Source organism: Miniopterus natalensis, chromosome 7, assembly GCF_054644295.1.
Source record: "Miniopterus natalensis isolate mMinNat1 chromosome 7, mMinNat1.hap1, whole genome shotgun sequence".
NCBI classification, from domain to species: Eukaryota; Metazoa; Chordata; class Mammalia; order Chiroptera; family Miniopteridae; genus Miniopterus; species Miniopterus natalensis.
Window position 1 is genome coordinate 9,852,470 of NC_142087.1, and position 18,427 is coordinate 9,870,896.

At 41.6% G+C, this 18,427-nt stretch overlaps 1 protein-coding gene across 3 annotated transcripts in view; it reads right to left on the minus strand.

Annotated features, from left to right (window-relative positions):
• The window catches only part of RALGAPB (Ral GTPase activating protein non-catalytic subunit beta), an 80,347-nt gene extending 68,673 nt beyond the window's left edge, over positions 1–11,674 (minus strand). For 2 of the 3 annotated variants that reach the window (XM_087818734.1, XM_087818733.1), the window contains exon 1: positions 11,478–11,672. The gene's annotated coding sequence lies outside the window, so the exon portion shown is untranslated. Of the gene's footprint in view, positions 1–11,477 lie in introns of all 3 variants that reach the window. The other variant, XR_015714798.1, reaches the window with a different exon arrangement.
• Positions 11,675–18,427: the final 6,753 nt, after the last annotated feature.

Genomic DNA, 18,427 nt, shown 5'->3' on the forward strand with positions numbered 1-18,427 from the left:
GCAGAGCCCTGGCCAGTGTGGCTCAGTTGGTTGAGCGTCGTCCCATGCACCAAGAGGTCGCCTGTTCGATTCCCAGTTAGGGCACTATCCCTAGTGGGAGGGGCCGTGTCGGAGGCAGCCAATGGATGTTTCTCTCTCCTCCCCTTCCTATCTCTCTAAAGATCAATTAAAAAAAATTTTTTTTTATGGAAGGGGAAAAAGGGAAGCTCTGATATGCTAGAGAACCATCCCCCCCCCCCCATCAGATGATACCTTATTCCACACCACACATTTTTTTCCTCACCATTTTAAAAAATTTATACAGACACCCCCCCCACACACACACACACACATAGTATACATACAGTATAAAATATATACTCACACACTATACAGGCAGTTTTTCACCTTTTCATTTTTTGTTTGGCTTCATTCACCCAAATAATTCACTTCCCTGGACAGATAACCTATCTTAATAACCTAACATTTCCTCCTATAATTTGCTCTACCCTAACTTAATCTTACTAAAGTAATTTATATATATGCGTAACTAGGGTTTGCATATTTTTCTATATATTGTTTTTTTCCATTCAACAGTACCTCGTGAATATCCTTTCAATTAATAAGCTTCTTTTTAATGGCTGTGTAACATTCCTGCCATGGACATAAAATAATTTATTTAACCAGTCTTCTAATATGGGTACATTTACTGCATTCCCCCCAACCCCTTTTTTGTCACCAGAAAAATACTGATGCAATAAACATACTTGTTCATATATCTTAAGCAATGGCCTTTTAATTTCTATGGAACAAGTTCCCATGCAGGAAACTGATGGATCAAAGGATACTCGTATTTTTAAAGTAAATATGTGTTATCAGATTGCTTCTCAAAAAAGCTCTAACAACTCCATTTACATTACAAATGGATGGGAGCCCTTTCCTCCTCTCACCACCAACCTCCTACCAGGAATCAGACTGACTGATTTGTCAATTTGATAGGTATGAAGTGAAATTTCATTGTTAGCCAAATATTTACCTTTACTTTACAACTTCTAGTTTTGAGTCTGACTTAGGTGGTTTCTCCCTCCCATCCTCTTTATCAGCATTTTTCAAATTGTGGGTCATGAAATAAATGTAATGGGTAATATTTTAGTTTTTAATTATATGAAACCAGATACATAATAATAGTAAAGGTAAGCAACATTCTGTGAAACTTGCTTCATTTTTTTCTACATATGCACATATTCTGGGTCACAATGTAAAATACACTTACTATATGGGTCAAGGTGTAAAAGTTTGAAAACATAACCTTAAAGTGTATATGTAGTCTACTAGATTTCCTTCTATAAGAGGTGTGGAAAAGGTCCAATTTTATTTTCTTCTAGATAGTTGTGCCAGCATCATCTATTAAAAATAGATCTTTTTCCGGTGAACTGAAATATCAGTTGTCATATTAAATTCTCATTTATATAGCAATCTGTTTATGACTCTGTTCTATTCAACCATTTGACTATTCCTATGCTAATGCCATAATGATTTAAATTCAGTGGCTTCAGAAAAGTTCTTATTATCTATAAAGGAAGACCCCTCCACATTCACTATTATTTTTGAAAATTTTATTGGCTATCCTGAGGCATTTATTCTTCTATATAAAATTTAAGATGGTCTTACCCAATTACAAAAAAACCCCCACAGTTGCTAGAATTCTAATTGAAATTGCTTAGTCTACTTTCCCAGACCCATCTACTACCACTTTCCTCCCCTCCCACCCCCCGACAAGTTATGGCCACAAAGAATTACTGGTGATTCCTCAAACCTAACAAGCTTTTCATACTCAATATTACTACTCCCACTACTCCCACTGAGTGAGCTGCCATTCCCCACTTTGAGCCATCTTATGAAGTACTCATTCTTTAAGGCACAGTTCAAATGTCCTCTCTTTGGTAAAACTTTTCGTGACTCCTCATAGCATCCCCCCCCCCCCAGCTCTGAGTGCCTATAAGAAGCTGTCCACATCAAGCTTCACATTAGCTTATTCATTAGCTGTGTAAAGATGTCTTCACAAGTGTATCAACCTTTTTTGAGTGAAAACCTCATTTCCTGAATCTTCGTGTGGTCTTTGGCACAAAGTGGATACTGAATAAATGTTCCAGAATGTAAAGGTTTATCCCTGGGAAAAAGGAGTATGTTAGGTGTTTCCCTTTATTCCACTGAAGTATGTCCAAAATTCTGCATGCCATAAACAAATATAAATTGAAAAATATGCATTTGCTTTAAGCTATTATAAAAAATTTTTTTAAAGTAGTTGATTTCCAAATATTTAAGGAATATTTAACATCCATTCCAGACAACACATTATTGGAAGAAAAAAATGTTTTAAGGAAAAAGAAGAGACAAGCTAGTTCTCAAACTCCATGTAGAGGCTCTGGTATAAAATGCATATTCCAAGGCCCTTACCCTGGAAACCTCAATTCTATAGATCTGGGCTGGGGCCTGGGAATCTGCCCTTTAAGAAACAGCTATTACCTTTCCCAATTCTGAAGACAGAGTATCATTTTTTTAAAAAAACACTAGGAAGTAACAATCAAAACAAGTTTAGTAGCTTTTAAATTCTTCTTTAAAGTTTCTTAAAGTTTTTAAATGTAAGAAATTTAAATTCTTTAAATACATTAATGTTTAAATGATTAAACATAAGAAAATGAAATAAATGCTTTCAAGAAAATTGTAAAGTAGAAAGGTAGAGTAAGGATACAATTAAAAAGTTGAACTAAAATATTAAAATGTATGAACAGAAAACCTAGATGCTAAATTTTAACAAAATATTCATATAAGACAAAAAATATTAAGACAAAGATGTGCATGGGAATTACAAGCAAATTAAATAAAGCAATGAAGAGAGAATAAACATTGGTAACAAACAAGAAAATCAAAGAAACACAAAGTAAAGCAATTTTGTAGCTATTAAACTAGCAAAACAAGTGATAAAAACTCAACTCTGATTAGGAGTGTAAGGCTAACAAGACCCATTCATTCAACAGCTTAGGCAATCGTTTTCAATAGAAAAAGAACTGCCCCCAGGGGGCATTTTGGGAAACTGTAAGGTCACTTTTGGTTAACACAAATGATTGGGACGTGCTATTGGTGTGTATGGGCAGAGTCAGGAAATCTAGACATCCTGCAATGCAGGAGATAGCCCTGTACAATGAACATTTATTTACACTACATTTCACATGACTTTCAACTGTCTGTCAGAAAATCATTCTGTTCTTATCTAAGCCTAAAATCTAATTCCAGTTTATACACAAAATATTTTGTGTTTTTTTATATCCAGAATTTTCCAGTAATGCAAGTTATCAATCATATAAACTTAAAAGAGACTGAACTTTATTATGTTCAGAGCCTTACCATACCAAGAATTGTTAACCATTTCAGAAAAGTAACATCAACAAAGGCTATGCCGCTTATGGCATTAGAGCTGCTAATACTACACACACTGCTGTCAGGAACACAATAACAAGAACTACATATATACTTATTTAGCCCTTATTTCAAAATGTCAAATATAAAGAAAAAGTGCCATATTATTGTCTTCTCAACTTCTAAGTAGACACAAGCACCTAACTACTTCGTTATGTCCTCTAGTACCTGAGCATTTTTGTTGAATACCAATTTTATCGGAAGGATAGCAATTTTTTTTGTTAAAGATTTTCATTGACTTTTAAAAAAAATTTTCTATGTACTGGTAGGTTATATATTATCTGTTGATTTCAGGACAATAAAGTGGTCATTACTAAACATTAGATCTGAGGTTGACACCCCTCCCCCCATCATCTAGGAACCAAACGTGTAATTGGGTAGGGTGGGCACTGTGGCAAACTAGAGAATATAGCCTCTCTTTAAAAGGCACAGCCACTATTCAGCCCCAGCCAACTATTGCCTTGAAGGAATGTGTTGGCAGATAATCCAACTTTTCAAGAGACACAGAAAACGTGGACATTTCTGTGAAGTCTCTTACTCTTTAAATGTTGGCAAATAATTCAAGTTAAAAAACACACACAATGTGGGCTAAAAAGAACTCGTCTGTAGGTCAATTCATACTTCCGATAAAAAATAAAGGCATATGCTAGTTTCGGTAACTGAATTAGCACAATTCTTGTGGAATACACTATGGATGAACTATTGCTACCCTGGAAGTCACTCCAACCCACCTCTGCTCCAGGGTCTGGGCTTATCACCCAACTAGGGAGAGCCTATAACTTTATTTTTGTTGATGTTCAGGGGGGAAAAAAATAAGGGCAGACTGTAGTGTGACAGATTTGGTAAGTGAAGTTCTCTTAGGCCCACACACAATGTTTTGTCAGTGGCCAGCCTACACTTAAACACACAATTATGAAGTTATTCCATAAATGTCCAAAGCAACAAATCCAGAGATCTCAGAGAACATCATTACTTTCAGGAACCAGAACTGCTGCACAACCTAGGTCATCCTGGGCAAGGATGTTCATATCCACAGCAACTTCTAAGGATAGCACCATGGCAGAAATATGTTGGACCTTGACTTCCCAGTCCACTTGCCATGGGATTTGTACCTCTATCCTGTCAATAAATTGGCACATGTGTAAGGCATCTCAGGCTCATGCCATTTTTCTAACCACTCACCCAAGGATAGCATGAATGTCTTGCCAATACAAAGCAGGAGATATAGTAACATCAGGTGCCTTGACCCAGTAATACCACTTAATTTTTCCATATAAAACAACTCAACAGAAAAATACACAAGACATTCACTGTAGTATTATACATAAGATGATGAAGTTGGTATAACTAACTGTCCATCAAAAATGGAATAACTTCATAATTAGCTCATAAAAACTGTATCTAGCCATTAAACACAGAGATGAGAAGCATGAAAACATGCAAGAGGTCTGGTTAAGAGCCAGGACTCTGGAACTAGCCTTCTTAGATCCAAATCCCAGCTCTCCCACCTGCAAGGTGGGAAACCTTGTAAATGTTATTCTAAGTCTGTGTCTGAGCATCCTCATCTGTAAAATGGGGATAATTGTAGGATAATAGCCTACTTCCATGTTGTTATGGTGATCAGAAAATCAATGTATGTAATGAGATGTTTTAAACATGTCATAGTCTGCAGTAAGCAATCAATAAATGGTAGCTATCACACGAGGGGATAAAACATATAATTAAAACTAGATAAACATATATACATGACTAATGATTAGAAGGATCACAGAGAAATGCAAGTAGTTCTGAGTGGTGGAACTGGTACAATTTGATGTAGTAAGTTTTTATTAATAGATCATCATGTCATAGAATTGAGAAGTACATATCAGCATCCTGACTATACATATGAACACTGGTAAGAACCACGAAGTTGATCTGATAAATAGCTATTATAACCATCTACTATATACAATGCAGTTATTAAGACCAGGAAGGAGGTTAGTAGGACTTGGTTCCTGTTTCAAATGAGTTTATAGTTTAATTAATGAGATAAGACATAAATAATTGTAATATAAGTTAGAAGGTTGAAGTGCTAAATGCCACTTTTTAAAAAATGCTATAGGCAAGATATTGTGGAAATTCAAAGGACAAAAGATTACATTTGACTGACAGGCTGGCTGAGGTGGAAACAAGGTAAGATCAGGGAAGACTATAGCTTAAGAGGCATATGAATTGGCTACTGAAGGAAGATTACAATTTTAACAGAGATAAGAAAATTGAGAGGATAAGAGTGAGAGTAAGAAGAGGCAGGTAGAAGAAAAAAGAAAAACATATAAGAGGAAGGATGCCTGCTTCAAGCAGCAAAAAACAGCACCAGAAACTAAAAACCAGAGTGGCAGAAAAGAAAGCTATATGTAGAAGGTAGATACTAGACTTGTAATTAATTTAGTAAAAACTAGGAGCAGACAATGAAAGTTAAACTTTATCATAGAAATTATACCACAGGAACTGAATTCTTATTAAAGAAATTTGATGGAAGTATCCAAGACAGGCTGAAGGACACAAAGAAAGAAAACTCCAGAGTGACTAATATTCTGAGCAGGGGGAGGGCAGGAAGGATGAAGACAATGATGGAGAGGGTTGGATACTGCAGTGATATGAAAACATAACTGAAGTCAGGTGATTAAGTGGTCTGACTGCTATGTTAAGGATCCTATGAGTCTCCTCCCCAGATAAGGCTGTCAGCTAAACCACCTGAGCTGCTAGCAGAGAAGTCTCTCTACCTTCAATGCTCCAGAATAGGACAGGAGGAATGGGAAGGTGACCGTGTTCCCCTGCAGATCACTTAATTTCCTTCCCAGTTCTACATGCACCCATTTTCTAGGTAATCTCTCTGAAGGGTTCTATTATCAAGTGACTGTGTGCTGGGTAACAGCTTATGGTTTGTAGGTACTGCTGCAGAATAACATAAAGGTTTGGCCTAACTAACAAATTACCAAAATGATCAATACAGTGGTAGACACACTAAGACCACAGCTTGACATTAATTACATCAATTGACTCAACCAATATTTATTACATGCCTTCTATACACCAGGCACAGGGAATGTAACAATGAAGAAATATCATCCCTCTTCCGAAGGAGCTTCAAGTCTAATTACAGAGAACAATTTTTTAAAACTTTTTAAAGTAAATCTAGACATCAACTATTTCATTAAACACTTCTTAAACACCTGCTATATGTCAGGTATTGTCTTAGGATGTAGGTACCATTATGTCCTGTAGATAAAAACAGGACAATAGTACAGTAGTATTCAACATGATAACTGATGTGATAAGGGATGAAGGCAACAACATACAACAGAAAAACTACTAAAGATCTTAATAACAATGTAGCTTTGTATAATTGATCACTTTCAAACAGTTTTCACGTTACTTCATTTTATTCCAATAACAAGCCTAGAAAGTTAAGTAAGACAGATGTCACTGGCTACCAGGTGAGGAAACAAAGTAAGGTTATAACTTGCTCAGGTCACATCAAGTAACAGTAGAGCTTGGACAAGAAATGGCTCGAAGTGCAATGCTCTTTTCTGACTCCATACCTCACCACATGACCCTGGACAAGTCACTTGGTATTTCTTTGTCAGTTTTCTCATCTGTAAAACAGAGAGAATACTGCAGTCCTAGCTAAAGTGACTTGGGAGAAGGAACAAATAAAACAACGTAAGTCACCCTGGACAGTGTGGCTCTGTTGGTGCACCGAAAGGTCACCAGTTGGATTTCTGGTCAGGGCACATACGTGGGTTGTGGGTTCAATCTCCAGTCAGAGTACGTGCAGGAGGGAACTGATCAATGTTTCTCTCTCATGTCAAATTTTTTTCTCTCTCTCTCTCCCTTTCCCTCTTTCTCTAAAATCAATTAAAAAAAAAAACATTTAAAAAAATAAGTCAACATACTTTGAGATATACAAATACAAGGTACATATTATCAGGCATGCCTTGTTACTCTTAGAAATATGGGGTACAGAGTATCAAAATACTGAGTAAATAAACAAACCTTGCTGGATTTTAAGGTACACAAGTACACTCAAGGTCATTCATATAACTTTATGATTAACAAAGGCAAAAGGACCACAGTTCATATTTCCTTTTTTTAATCCTTACCCGAGGATATTTTTTCCATTGCTTTTCAGAAAGGGGAGGGGGGACACCAATGTGAGAGAGATACATTGATTGGTTGCCTCCTGCACACTCCCCGACAGGGCCAGGGATTGAGCCTACAACAGAGGTAGGCCACATGCCCTTGGCCGCAATCGAACTGGGGACCCTTCAGTCCACAGGCCAACACTCTAACCACTGAGCCAAATCGGCTAGGGTCATAGTTGATATTTCTGTTGTAGTCCTATTGACCCTACAAGGCAAGTATCAATCAAGTTTAGCTAAAAAGGAATGTATTTATCTATACACCAGAGTCTAACTATTAGGAATCCTATCAAACATCTGAATTACAAGAAAGAAAGACAGGTTCTGCCTACATTCCTCCCTATTGTGGAAACAGGCAGTTTTTGCTAGTCTATCCAAAAAAAAGTATGAAACTCTGCCTTCCCTTCAACAGCACCACCACAGTTCTCATCTTCTATGCCTCAGACCTGCTGTCCAATACAGTAGCTATATCCACATATAACTACTTAAATTTAAATTAAATTAGAAATTCAGTTCCTTAAATTAGTGACATTCCAAGTTCTCAATAGTCACATGTGGCTAGTGGCTACCATACTGGACAGCGCAAATACAGAAGAATTCCATCACTGTGGAAAGAGCTCACAGATACACTTTTACTTTCATACTATACTTTGACTATAGACTCATTGAGGACAGGGGCTGTGTCTCATTTACCTTGGTATCCCAGTGTATGTAGCAAAATACGCGTGGCATACATCAAGCACTTCTTTACATCTGAGTATCTCAAACACAGCAGACTACTCTGTACATTTCCCCATCCCCAACACACATATAACTAAGACATCCTCTCACATGGCAGGAATGGACTGCAAGGGGACACTGCTGTACCCAGTGGCCTGCTTTCTAGTGCTAGATGTGCTAGATGCCAACCACTTAAGTCTTGGGCAAGTTACCTACTTTCTTCACCTATAAAAACTTAGAATTAAACTCCATGTACCTTAATTCTATAACTTTAATCATCTTACACTAAAGGAAATCATGTATTCTATCTAAAAAGTCTTTACACATGCCAGGGAATACATCTGCTAATACTGACAGGAATCTCAAATTAAACAGTCTCCATTTCTAGGTCTCAGGTTATCATGATTAGAGTCACTTTTGGTCTTTAACTGAGCAGGTGAAATTCTCACCTTTACTTTGGAGATCAACTAGAGACTTAAACCTCAGGCTTAAAGACTGAGTTTCTTCCATGTGCTGAGGCCAGAACTGGATACTCTGTCCATATCTGACCAGGGTAACAAGGGCAGGTTTCTTGAGTATTTGAATTTAATGTGAATGTCCCATCAGTTTCTACATTAGCCTTAGCCTAAAAATTGAGAAGCAGCAAAAAACTGAACCAAAACAATCTTTTTGTAACAATCCTTATGCTGCAAAGAATGTCATTATATGAAATGTGTATTTTTTATTGTCACATACTTTGCCATATTTAACTGCTATAAAAAATCTTTGTCTAAAAACCTCTTCATAATGACCTTCACACACACACACACACACACACACACACACACACACACTTTTATAAACCTCACATGGTTCTAAGACCAGTCAAGAACAAATACAATCTGAATTATTGCCTTGCCTTCCTTTAAAACTTATAAATATGCTGGGCAATAGCACTTAAAGCATTTTGCATTAAATACATACTGTTTGTCAATTCCTCCGACATCAAGGTTTTAGTCTTCATCAAGTACTTCTTTCCTGGTGAACAGGATGAACTATTCCTAAGAGTGATTCCATGTAGTATTTACCAAGTACCAACAAGGCAATAATATTTAATGGATGACAACTAAACACTACTTTGGACAATGAGGTGGGGAACATATGCAAAGGCATAAGGGCAATAAAAAGGTTTCCACTAAAGAAATTATTGTATCTGATTGTGATAAAGTCGGGTATTAAAAATCAACCACTGTTGCCCTGGCCAGATGGCTCAGTTGGTTGGCGCATCATCCCAGTGCACCAAGGTTGCAGGTTTGATCCCCAGTCAGGGCACATACAAAAGTCAACCAATAAATGCATAAATGTGTGGAACAGTGGATCAATGTTTCTCTCCCTCCCTCCTTTCTCCTCCTCTCTAAAACAAAACAAAACAAACAAAAAACAAAATCAACCAATGTTGATTGCACGGAGTTGGTCCTACATAGTGCCTTGCCAGTGGTAAGAACTCAATGTGTTTATTCAACTGCTAGATGGATAAATTAATGAACCTAACTAGAGTATTTCCAAGCAAAAAGAACAAAACTATATAGGTTAAGAACTATCAAATACCTTTTGCAAAAATGGAAATAGAGAAGCAACTATTTGCAGCATGAAGTCTAGAACGTAAAAGGGACTCAAACATTCCATTGAGTGAAAACCTTTGTGAGTCTGTATGTCAAAGTACTGGGAAGAATACAGAGACGGAGAGCACATGGTTCAAGCTGCTCATAATCTAGAAGGGACAGAAACACAACTCAAAAAATAACTGGTAAATTCCACTATGAGTACACTAAGGAAAGAGTATGAGACAGCAAAGACCCAAGGTGGCTAGGGGGTCACAGACAGAGGCATCCTGGATGTTGGGAATGCTGGGCACGCAGCCAGAGACAGGGAGGAAAGGATGTATGCATGCGTATGAGCGCGAGCAGAAGCCATGCATTCGGGTGGAATGGGGAGGAACCGTGGAAGACAGGGCAGAGGAACAGCATATTCGAAGAGGACCCGGAGGTTAGAGACACTATGAGTACTGTATATTCTGGAAAATTGCAAATTAACAGTTTTGCATGACATGTACACACTTTAAAAGGTCCAGCTAACTCAGAAATCTTCCAGAGAAAGTTACTTCCCATTCCCAACAGACTTTAAACACGGAGTAGTCGTCAGTGGATCTAATAAAAAGACTTCTGAGGGTGGAACTGCACTTTTAACCAATTCCCAGATGATTCTCCTACACACTTAAGCAGAGAAACACAGAAACATCTTTCGAGATGCACAATTACCTAGCAGTTCCCAAACTTTGCTGCACAGTGAAACTATTTGGGAATCCTTTAAAAAAAAAACAACAAAAAAAACTGATGTCTGGCTTCACCACCACTGCCACCCCAAATTCTGATTTGATTGCTCTGGGTGTGCTACCTGGGCATCAGGAATCTTGAAAAGCTCCCCCAGGTGATTTTAACCTGCAGCAAAGTTGGAGACACTGACCTAATTTTGAGAACTTGAATCTAGAGTCAGACTGCTTGGGTTCAAATGACCAGCTAAGTGACCTTGGACAAGTAAGTCACCTAACCCTTCAGGGCCTCAGTTGCCTCCTCAGTAAAATGGGGATCATAATTCTACATTACAGGGTTATTGTTAAGTTAGATGTAGTGAGCATAATGGCCCGGTACGATGCCCGGCGTACAGTAAGCGCTTAACAAGGGTTAGCTGTTTACTCTCAGTATTAACTCTTCCTCTTCTCCGTGTCACTGTGCAATAGGCAGCATCGTCCCCACAGGAAGCAACTCGACCAACCTTTCTGCTGGACCAAATTCTTCGCCGGAGTTGTCCAGCTCCGCTCCAGACCCGCCCCCTCCCCCAGGCTGCCAGGAGAGAGCTTCGCCCGGCCAGGGCAGCTCCCAAGGACTAGAGCGGGTTTGAACACACCCGTCGGACGCCGCGGATTCCAGGGCCAAGTTCCCTCGGACCCCGTGGGTCCCCAGAAAAAATGCGAGATGTGCTTCCGAAGGCCGGGCCCTATGAAACAGCCGGGGCCAAGAAACAGACTGGGCTGTCCCGGGATCGCCCGGAGGGGAGGAGAGGGGAGGGCCGCCCGGTTACCTGAGGCGACGGGCGGGGCCCGCATCGCTGGGGCGGGCGCCGCCACCGCCGGCCGCACTCGGCCTTCCGCCTCACGCCACCTGCGCCATAGGGCCGGCGTTTTCGCTGCCCCAGCCGACTGTCCTCAGGCGGTCGGTACGTCCACCGGTCAGCGACTCTCCGAGGGCGCCTGGGGACGAGGAAGGCCGGTGGGGCCGGCCGGCTGGGCTCCGCTCAGGCAACTTCCGACTGCCAGAGGCGGCAGCGTCAAATAACTCCTCGAGCCCAGTGGCCACTGCGCGTGCGCGGCGCGCCTGATCAGAGACTTCCGTGAATCCTAAGCGGCGTCGTCAAATAATTCCCGAGACACGGAGCCGGAAGCTGCGCGTGCGCAGCTATCCCAGCTCGCCGCGCGGGTACACTCCCTCCCCCGTTTCCGGGTCGAGGGGAAGGGAGGAGAGAGGCGGTGAATGCGCAGACCTCTCGGTCGTACCTCGGGCTGGCGCGCAGCCTGCGTCCCTGTGAGTCACCGGACTTCGCCTGTTTTTAGGTGCGGACCGAGTTAGGGTCTTCTCTGCAAGATTCTGACTCCCACCCACGCTCTGAAATTCCTCACATCCTATTGCAGCGCCCTTCCTTTGAAATGTTGCCCTTTCCCCGCCAGTGTGGTGTTAATTATGAGCAGTGCTCTTCCAGGCCAGGTGTGGGCTACGAAGGTGAATCAGAGACGTGGATTCAGAGCCTCTCATTAGGCCTGACATAGGCGGTAAGACATCGTTAATCATAATAGTAGGAGATACCCGGTTGAGCACCTAACCATGCACCACACGTTTTGTCAGCAATACCACTTTCAATAATTTGGTTTCAGCTTCAACGAAGAAAAATAGTAAATACCATTAGAGAAGTACAGCTCCAGGGCTTGGAAGCGTAACGGAGGCAACTTGAGCTGAGAGAAGACGAGGGAGGACCTGGGCTTGAGGCCGCCCTCGCTGCCCAGGGAAGAGGGACCAGGGTGTCGAGTGGCGCTCAAGGCACAGGTGTCTGAAAAGAGCAGAAGGAAGCGGAAAGGGTACCGACTCCTCCTGACCTTCAGTTAGAAGAGACCAGGGGAAGGAGGGGCAAGGGAACTGGTATCCTCCTAAGAAGGACGGAAGAAAAGTCTGTTTCCTCAAGACTTCAGGAGTCAGAGGAGGAAGAACAAGAAGAAGGTGTCAGGGCAGGAGCAGGGCTGTATCTAGAACATTGTGTGGATCAAAGCAATGCATTTCAATTAAACACCCTATCACAGCTATCTTAAGAAGCACGCTCAGTATCATTTCTAACCCCTTTTCTCTTGCCTTTCTAAACTACAGAGGCTGGAAAGCAAGCACACAATTCCCAAACTCCCTTGAAGCTAAGGGTGGCGATGAGACAATATTTGGCCAATGAGATGTAGGCAGAAGTCCTGAGGAAGAACTTCCCATCCAGAATGAAAAGAAGTTTTGGAGATGTATGTGACCTTCACCTTTCCCCTACTCTATGCTTGGAACTGGGGCAGGGCACCTGGAGGTGTAGCAGCCGTCTTGAGACCATGAGGAGGTCTATGCTGAGAGGTGGAACAGAAAGAAGAAGCCTGGTTCTTTAAGATATACTCAAGTGGCTGCACAAACCCTGGATTGCATTCCTGTTTGGGGGAGGAGGAGTAGGGGGGAACTTTAGACAGAAGTTTTCTGTTACTTTCAACTCAATGCATTCCTAACACAGTAAGTGTTCCAAGACATGACTGCTGCCTGACCCGCAGCCAAAAGGGGAGATTGCTTCCCTCAACCCCCCCTTGGAGACAGTCTGATTGTAGTAGATGTTCATTCTTACATAAACCAGTACCCCTCCCCTGCCTCCCATGATATGCTGGTTCCTGGAGCAAGTCGTTGTCCTGGTCAAGCTTGTAATTTCTCATACCTATAGCATTCACATATTAGTAGCCAGTGACTATCCCACCTTGCCTTTTATAATTCTTTGTGCCTGCCAAGCAGCTCAGGGATCCATTTTTTCTGCAGCCACCCAAGATGTGTCTCATATGTAAGTTTCCCTTAATGAACTCTTAGTTACCAGACTGAAGTAGCCAGCTTCTTTATTCAGTCTTTTCCTGCCCTCTGTTTACAGAGGCAGATTTTCATCCTCAGGGCCTTTCCCTTAGTCTTCCCATACTAACACATCTGTAATATATCAGACAAGAAAGGGACTGATGATGAGGTTGACAAATTGGAAGAGCAACAGGTGATGGAAAATGAAAAAGTGACAGACACAGAGGACTGGGAAGTTATCTAAAAGCTCTTGGGGAGATGATGAAAATACATCTATCTCACACCTGGTGATTTAATTCATTCCTGAAAATTCTGCCTCTAAGTGAAAAGCTGTTAAGTGAAAATATATATAAATCTATTTCCACTCATTTTAATGGGAAAAAATGTGTTCAATTCCAACCCAAGACACCTAAATATTTTTAACAGAAAAATATATCAATGGAACAATGCAAACAAAAAATTATATAAGCAATAAATAATTTTAAGTTAAGAATAGGGCTTTTTCATAAAATATAAGCTCTAAGGACTTATTTGTACTGGTCAGGAAGACAAGATTTAATATTAGGTGGGGGTTGGTGGCGGAAAGATGCAAGCTAGTCATGCTTTAAAGGCTATGTTATTTATATTCCTGCACCTTTTTCTTTACCAATTTTTTTAAAAGTATTATAGCTTCACTTAAACCAACATAAAAATAAAGTTACACGCATACACATACACACATGCACAAACACCTTGAGGGAAAACTAAAGACTAAACATCAGAACACTTTGAAACGTGGGTAAAAAGTTCATACACAGCAGACTGAAGAGATGTGAAATGCTGTACAGAGTAAAACATTATGGATTCTCCAAACACAGTACACAATTCAGATTTGTTCCACATGGTAATTTATAACTAGAAACAGAATAAATTGAGGGAGTGTCTTCATCTGAAACTGTAATGTCAAAATATCATTTTATATTGTTTACTTTTACTATGTATTAAAAGGCATTGCTCTCAAAAAAGGAAAAAATGAAGCAGTTGTATTAATCCTTTGTGGCAGATTTTTCCCCCCAGAGTTGGTCACACCAATCTGTATAACCCATCGCACAGTTCTTACAATGTAACCAACACTCGTCCTGGGTGATGTGGCTCAGTTGGTTGCAGTATTGTCCTATGCACCAAAGGGTCACGGGTTCCATTCCCGGTCAGGGGTTAGGGCACCTATCAGAGGCAACTGATCGACGTTTCTCTCTCTCACATCGATGTTTCTTTCTCTCTCTCTCCCTCTCCCTTCCTTTCTCTCTAAAATAAATTTTAAAATAAAATAAAACAATGTAACCAACACTATTCCCACTGAAAGTTGGAACCCATGTTCCCTCCCCTTGAGTCTGGTTGGGGACTGTGACTATTGTGGCCAATAGGAAAGGAGTAGTGCTATGTGACTTCCAGGTCTAGGCCATAAAGAGGATATGGCTTCCACCTGGCTTACCCCTTTTGCAATGCTCACCCTTGGAACCCAGCCACCAGCTGGGAGGAAGCCCAGGACACATGAAGAGACCATGTGGAGCTGTGCCAGCTGACAGCCTGAGCTAAGGTCTCAGCTGATAATATCAATGGCCAGACGTGAGTGAGGAAGGCTTCAGATTATTCCAGTCCCCAGGCTTCAAGCCACCCCACATGACACTGAGCAGAACAGAGACAAGCTAAACCTGTTGAGGCCAGCCCAAATAGCAGACCCATGGGCAAAATAAATATTGTCATTGTTTGAAGCCACTAAGTTTTGGGGTAAATTGTGTATAATCATAGTAACTGGACTTTCAACAGCCATAATTGAGAAAAGTTGTTAACTGAACAGCTGTATGAGAGGTATGTCATCTGTATCTAATTTTCTTTTTTCTCCCCCACCCCTTTTTTTATTGTGCAGAGCTAGCCTGGGGTAGATAATAATTGGGAAGACCCACTTCTATTGCTCCTGAACCTAACACAATACTGGCACAGTGTAGGTGCTCAGTGAAGATTTATTTGATAGTTGGGTGGATGAATGGATGAATGGATGAATGGAATGTTCATTGGCTCCGTGCCGAACCCACTTTCTTGCTGCTACTGTTAAATCTTAGTGAATAATATGCAGTGGCTAGTGGTAGTACTGTCATTAGACCTAGGTAAGTCGTCCCCTGCCCGGACCGTGTGCCTTAAGGAGTACTACACTTTGGATTGGTATTCCTGGATATGTTCTAAGTGCCCCTCCAAAGCCAACAATGACATCTTAGTAGGGTGCCCCAAGTCCAGACCAGGCCCTGTGTGGGTCCTGTTAGCCAGAAATGTCTACCTTGAAATTTTGTAAGTCTCACGCCAGTGGTTGGTACTGGCCAGAGCTAGAAGTGCCATCTAGACAGGGAGACAATCCCAGACCACGTCCATTCCCTCTGAGCCTCATTCTCCATTTCTTTCCTTTAGCGAGTTCTTCAACTCTCTCTTACCTCCACCCGTCTTGTGCAAGTGGGGTAGACCGGATGCCCTGAGAAGCCCCAGGACTCATGTCTATGGAGTCATCCTGAGCCTCGAGGACAGCTCTGGTTCTAGGATAGCCTGGCAAGAAACTCACTTTTGCTAGCTGGTGCAGCATTTCTTCCACCAGCTTGGGTGAAAGTGGACAGCCCAAATGGTGTTGGCGTGCTGATTTGGGCAACCCTCATTCCCACTGAAAGCAGGGTGAGTTTAAGACTCTGAGCTACCAACAGTGCACTGCAGATACTTGAGCTGCACAGTGCCACTCTGGCAGGGTGGTGTGGCAGAGGGCAGCAGGCATCCCTTCCTCTGTGTGCTCTGTACTCCTTCCCCAGCTAGCCCCCGGGCAGCCACCTCACCCCCTGGCAGGAGCAGCCATGCCTGCCTTCCTCCGAGGACCTTTGAGACGTTGCTCAGTAATGCCAATGTCCTCTTCCCACCAATGGACTTTCTTATCCCCAAGGTGGTAACGTGGCATTCTTGTCCATCTTAGGCACCGAGGACAAGGGATGGGTGTATCTTGTATGAACAGAACTGTTCCTATCACTCTCATTCTGCTCATGCACCCCTTCCCTCTGCTCCCCGCTGCTGGTGCTGTGTGGAAGACAGGAGTGTGGTCAGCTCGAAAGCAATCCCATTTAGAAATGCAGTGATTATGACCTAAAGAGTTCAAGATATGCCTGGAAGATATGTTGGTCTATGTTTATGAAACAATATTTGAAATGGTAAATTTAATGTGACCAGAAAATAAATTATCACTCACATTTTCCTGCATACTCTAGGTAAGATTTGTATTTATAGTTCTCATCAATGAGGCACAGTAAAAATCTTTCAGCCACTGGAAGCCAGTATAGAGGGACTACCACCCGTGGATGATGCAGCATCGTGAGTAGCACTATGCCCCGCATTATATAAATGTGTTAGGGAACTGCAGAGTTAAGAAGATCTATATTGATTCAGTACTAACAGGTTCCAAACAGCATACCTTTTTTTGCAGTGGGAAATATGAAATTAAGCAAGAACAGCACATTTTACAATTTGAAAAATGAAGAGATGATTTCTGGACTTGAACAGGAGATGGTGCCTGGGTACTACCCAGAATCTTCATGTGCAACGATAGGACAATAAATGAAGTCCCAGTACCTCTTCTCTACCCATCATTCTAACTCTCCACCAATAAGTCACTGTATTCCACATGGTCTCATGAATTTTGTAATACACCTTTAAGCAAATTGTTTATATAGACAGGGGCCATGAAAAAACATTTGCCCAAGGCCTTGTATATACTGTGATTGCCTTGGCTGATGTCCTGCTGTAGCCCCCTTGAGCTCCCCTGAGCTCACTTCCTCCATTGTTGAGACCACTGTTTTCCAGGCAGTCTTAATTATCAGCAGGACCCCCACTGGAGTGGCCATTCATGCCCCAAAACATCTCCTGCAGTCAAAAGTTCCAGTTCACACATATACTTCTCCTACCTGGAGGGCGTATGCCTGCTCTTTTATTTTTAATAAACTTAGTGACCAAGAAATAAGGGAAGCCACTGAGAATTAACTGTTATCTGGATGCCAATAACAAAGGCTGTCACATCATGTTTATTCTGAGAGCTCAACAAGCTTCCCTGTTTACTGGAATCTCTGTGGCCAGTTAGGTGGGCCAGTGTCATAGATGGAAAAGTCAATCTGGATAAGAAAAATGCCCTCAGTTCTTCAGGCAACAGTCTCCCTAGTAAAGGGAGGTCACGAAAAAAAGGAAAGACTGAAACTGTTTCAGATTGGAGAAGATTAAGGAGACATGGTGACCAAATGCAATGTGATATTCTGGATTGTGGCACACAAAAAATGGACATAGGTGGGAAAACTGGTGACATCTAAAGAGTGTGCAGGGCCCGGCTGGGCATGGCTCAGCGGTTGAGCATCGACCTAGGATCCAGGCAATGGCAGTTCAATTCCCGGTCTGGGCACATGGCCGGGGGGCAGGCTTGATCCCCAGCCGGGGGCGTGCAGGAGGCAGCCGATCGATCAGTGACAACTCTCTCATCATTGATGTTTCAACTCTCTCTCCCCCTCTCCCTTCCTCTCTCTGAAATCAATAAAGATATATATATTTTTTAAAGGGTGCAGCCACATTAAAAACATAAAAAGCTTTGTTGAGCTGTATGCCCAGCTTAGAACAAGACCCAGCACATAGTGACAGTTCCTAACTCCCTGGAATGTGGATTAATAGAGTCTATGATCTATGTACTTGTCAGCACAGTGCCAGACAAACATTTTTGGAATGGACAAATGAACCTCCATTCTTCCTGCTCTCTGTTCTCCTAGTGTGATTCTTCTATGTAACTCCCACCTGCTTCACCAGGGCCTCTGGTCCCAGGCACCAATTTTCTGATAGCATCATGACTCTTCTCGGCCCTGATCTTGG